The following is a 5276-nucleotide window of genomic DNA, read 5'->3' as shown; positions in this document are numbered from 1 at the left end:
CAAGTGCTTAGTACAGTGCTCTGCACACAGTAAGTGCTCAATAAATATGATTGATTGATTGGTGAGAAAAACACAGAACTGGGAGTCAGGAAACCAGGATTCTAAGCCCTAGCTCTGTCACTGGCCTGCCAGGTGACCTTGGGCTAGTCGCTTCACCTCTCTGAGCCCCTCCTTTAAAACGGGCTCTCCCTCCCACTTAGAGCCTCGTGTGGGACAGGGGCTGGATCATCCTGTATCTTCCCCAGTGCTTCGCACAGAGTAAGTGTTTAAGAAGCATTGTGAGTTATTAAGGGCAGAGCCCCCTCCCAGCCAAACCATTTCTGCTGCAGTCCTGTGGACTCTTCTCCCAATCCCACACCCTCTGCCAGGAAACCCAGAGGGGAAAAGCCGTTCCAGCCTGCCGGCAGCCGCCAGGAATCCGGTTACAAGCAACGGGCAAAGTCCCCCCCAGGAGCCGGAACCTTGAGCTAGATGTCTTAGAAGATTAAGCTGGACCAAGTGCTGCTGGGACTTTTTTTTTTTAATTGGCATTTGTTAAGCGCTTACTATGTGCAAATCACTGTTCTAAGCGCTGGGGAGGATACAGGGTGATCAGGTTGTCCCACGTGGGGCTCACAGTCTTAATCCCCATTTTACAGATGAAGTAACTGAGGCCCAGAGAAGTTAAGTGACTTGCCCAAGATCACACAGCAGACATGTGGTGGAGTCGGGATTCGAACCCATGACCTGTGACTCCAAAGCCCGTGCTCTTTCCACTGAGCCACGGGACTTCACATGGCCTTGGCACCTCTGGGCCCAGAAGTCTTACCCAGATAGCACATAGCCTGGCACCTCTTTCATGACCTATGCCTGCTTTAAATCTTATTTGAGAAAGGAAGGAGGGAAGGGCCATGTGGGAAGCCAAACTCTCAATCTGGGAGAGGAAAAGGCAGCATTCATTCATTCAACAATATTTATTGAGCGCTTACTGTATGCAGAGCACTGTACTAAGCGCTTGGGAAGTACAAGTTGGCAACATCTAGAGACGGTCCCTACCCAACAGCGGGCTCACAGTCTAGAAGGGGGAGACGGACAACAAAACGTATTAACAAAATAAAATAAACGGAATAAATATGTACAAGTAAAATAAATAGAGTAATAAATCCGTACAAACATCTATACATATATACAGGTGCTGTGGGGAGGGGAAGGAGGTAAGGCAGTGGGGGGGGAGGATGGGGCTCAGTCTGGGAAGGCCTCCTGGAGGAGGTGAGCTCTCAGTAGGGCTTTGAAGGGAGGAAGAGAGCTAGCTTGGCGGATGTGCTTAATACTAATGTGTGGTCTAGCGGATTGAGCATGAGCCTGAGTCAAAAGTACCTGGGTTCTAGTCCCAGCTCCACCCCTTGTCTGCTGTGTGACCTTGGGCAAGTCATTTTACTTCTCTGGGCCTGTTATCTCATCTGCAAAATGGGGATTACAAAGCCTGTGAGCCCGTTGTTGGGTAGGGACCGTCTCTATATGTTGCCAACTTGTACTTCCCAAGCGCTTAGTCCAGTGCTCTGCACACAGTAAGCGCTCAATGAATACAACTGAATGAATGAATGAACTGTGAGCTCCATGTGGGACACGGACTGTATCCAACCTGACACGGTCCTTGTATTACCTTGTATCTCCCTCAGCTCTTAGAACAGTACCAGCCACAGAGTAAGCGCCGGACAGATACCATAAAAAATAGAAGGCAGCGGAAAAAAATGGGGGTTGGTTCCACCCAAGCGGGCATCTAGCTGCCCGTCCCTCCCCGGAGGAGGCAGATGGCCCCAATGGAGAAGAAAGATTTTAACTGTCCCGGAGGAGCCAGGCGCCTACACGCAAGGAATGCAGTCCCTCTGAACAAGGCCCTGCTGTCCGCATCCCGGGCCCGCGCCCCCGCAGGGCCTGAAGAGCTGCCCGGGGCCTTGGCCCTGGCTGGGGACCGGGGAGCAGGAGGAGGAGGAGGTGGCAGATCTGATTAGGAGGAAGGGGAGAGGTCACCGATAGCCTCATTCCCAGCCCTGCGGGGAAGAAGGGCAAGCTGACTGCTGGACTCTTCCCCTCTCCAGGCTGGGATGGACTGAGGTTCGGAGCCCCCCAGAGCGGGGCTGTGAGGGAGATGCTCCCCGGGAAGGAGGGGGGCTTTGGAAATGAGAGGGTTATCACTCTTGGACAGTTATCACTCTGGAGGGTTATCACTCTGTGAGCCCGTTGTTGGGTAGGGACCGTCTCTATATGTTGCCAGCTTGTACTTCCCAAGCACTTAGTACAGTGCTCTGCACACAGTAAGCCTCAATGAATATGACTGAATGAATGAATGAACTGTGAGCTCCACGTGGGACATGGACTTGGACAGTTTCCCACTCCACCTTGACCCCCCGTGACCTCTGGCAGCAAATTCCCAACTGGCCCTTGGTGGCCCCTGACTTTGGCCTGGTCCTTGGGCAGCGGGACTTGGGGGGAGGCCTGAGGGGGTGGGACTTGAAGGCGTGGAGCCTGAGGGCTTGCTACTATAGGGATCCCTGGCCATGAGAGGGGCTTTGGAGCCGGCTTCTCATCCCCTGCAGACCGCAGGACCCTGAAACCGTCATTGTCCCCCAGAACAGTACGGACTGCACCTACTACTACTACTAATAATAACAATGATAGCATTTATTAAGCGCTTACTATGTGCAAAGCACTGTTCTAAGCGCTGGGGAGGTTACAAGGTGATCAGGTTGTCCCATGGGGGGCTCACAGTCTCAATCCCCATTTTACAGATGAGGTAACTGAGGCACAGAGAAGTTAAGTGACTTGCCCAAAGTCACACAGCTGACAATTGGCGGAGCCGGGGTTTGAACCCATGACCTCTGACTCCAAAGCCCGTGCTCTTCTCCGCTGAGCCACGCTGCTTCTCTAATTATTACTACTAATAATAATGATGACCATGATTTGTGAAAAACTTACTATGCGCCAAGTACTGTACTAAGCACTGTGAGCCCACTGTTGGGTAGGGACTGTCTCTATAGGTTGCCAATTTGTACTTCCCAAGCACTTAGTACGGTGCTCTGCACATAGCAAGCGCTCAATAAATACGATTGATGATGATGATGATGACAACCTAATGAGGTTGGACATGGTCCCTGGCTCTCACGGGGCTTACCATCTAAGTAGGTGGAAGAGCAGGGATTGAATCCCCATTTTATAGAGAAGTAGCGTAGCCTAGTGTGTAGAGCACAGGCCTGAGAGTCAGAAGGACCTGGGTTCTAATCCTGGCTCCGCCACTTGCCTGCCATGTGGCCTTGGGCAAGTCCCTTAACTTCTCTGTGCCACAGTTACCTCATCTGTAAAAATGAGGAATAATAATAATAATAATGGCATTTATTAAGCGCTTACTATGTTCAAAGCACTGTTCTAAGCCTTGGGGAGGTTACAAGGTGATCAGATTGTCCCAAGCAGGGCTCACAGTCTTAATCCCCATTTTACAGAAGAGGTAACTGAGGCACAGTGACTTGCCCAAAGCCACGCAGCTGACAATTGAAGGAACTGGGATTTGAACCCATGACCTCTGACTCCAAAGCCCGTGCCCTTTCCTCTGAGCCACGCTGCTTCTCTAATTGTTTATATTAATGTCTGTCTGCCATGTGGGGCAAGGACTGTGTCCAACCTGACTATCTTGTAACTACCCCAGTGCTTAGTACAGTGCCCGGAACATAGTAAGCACTTAATACCATTAAAAAAAAAAAGATGAAGGAACAAAGGCACAGAAAAGTGAATAGAGTCACCCAATGTCACACAGCGGGTAGATGGCAGAGCTGGGATTATTCATTCATTCAATCGTATTTATTGAGCGCTTACTGCGTGCAGAGCACTGTACTAAGCGCTTAGAACAAACACCAAAAAGAGTCCTCTGACTTCCAATCCCATGCTCTTTCCACTTGGTCATACTGCTTTTATGTATATATACATATATACATACATATACCTGTACATATACATATATATACCTGTATATATGTATATATGTTTGTACATATTTATTACTCTATTTATTTATTTATTTATTTTACTTGTACATATCTATTCTATTTATTTTATTTTGTTAGTATGTTTGGTTTTGTTTTCTGTCTCCCCCTTTTAGACTGTGAGCCCACTATTGGGTAGGGACTGTCTCTATATGTTGCCAACTGGTACTTCCCAAGTGCTTAGTACAGTGCTCTGCACACAGTAAGCGCTCAATAAATACGATTGATTGATTGATTGATTTTCAATAAATGCCACGATTATTATTATTATCATTATTATTATTATTCCTGTATGCAGAGCACTGTACTAAGCGTCAACTCTTAGCAAAGCATGCTCCTAGGCACCAGCAGTGTGCCACATTGGGTGCCTGCTGCACGTAGAGCACTGCACTGAGGGCTGATTGTATGCAGAGCACTGTACTGAACACTTACTCTGGGCAGACCACTGAACTGATTGCCAGTCAATTGCCGAAGGCTATACTGGGTACCTAGACCACTTATGTTCGTATCTGTAATTTATTTATTTATATTGATGGCAGTCTTCCCCCTTCTAGACTGTAAGCTTGTTATAGGGAGGGAATGTGTCTGTTTATTGTAGTAGTGTACTCTCCCAAGCGCATCGTACAATGCTCTGCACACAGAAAGAGCTCAAAAATACGATTGAATGAATGAATACTCCAGGGTGAGCACTGTATTGAGCAACTTCTGGGTCCGGAGCACCACGCTGGGCATTGACTGTGCATGGAGCACCATAATGAATGTCAGTTGTGTGCAGAGCGCTAAAGTTGGTATCTACTCTATGCAAAGTGCTGTACTGAACATCTGCTGTGTGCAGAGTGTTCTGCTAGGACTTGGGGAAGAGAAGGGTGTGAGCCCACTGTTGGGTAGGGACCGTCTCTATATGTTGCCAACTTGGACTTCCCAAGCGCTTAGTACAGTGCTCTGCACACAGTAAGCGCTCAATAAATACGATTGATGATGATGATGATGGTGAGCCCGTTGTTGGGTAGGGACCGTCTCTATATGTTGCCAACTTGGACTTCCCAAGCGCTTAGTACAGTGCTCTGCACACGGTAAGTGCTCAATAAATATGAATGAATGAATGAATGAATGAAAGAGTGTAAGACATTTGAGCCCCACTGTGCAGAAAGAGCTGACAGCCCGATGAGGGAGGCATAAATCAGTGGAAAAGCATTGCTTTGTTGTCTGTCTCCCCCTTCTAGACTGTGAGCCCGTTGTTGGGTAGGGACCGTCTCTATATGT

Source organism: Tachyglossus aculeatus, chromosome 5, assembly GCF_015852505.1.
Source record: "Tachyglossus aculeatus isolate mTacAcu1 chromosome 5, mTacAcu1.pri, whole genome shotgun sequence".
Taxonomy (NCBI): Eukaryota; Metazoa; Chordata; class Mammalia; order Monotremata; family Tachyglossidae; genus Tachyglossus; species Tachyglossus aculeatus.
Note: the sequence above shows the minus strand (reverse complement) of the source record.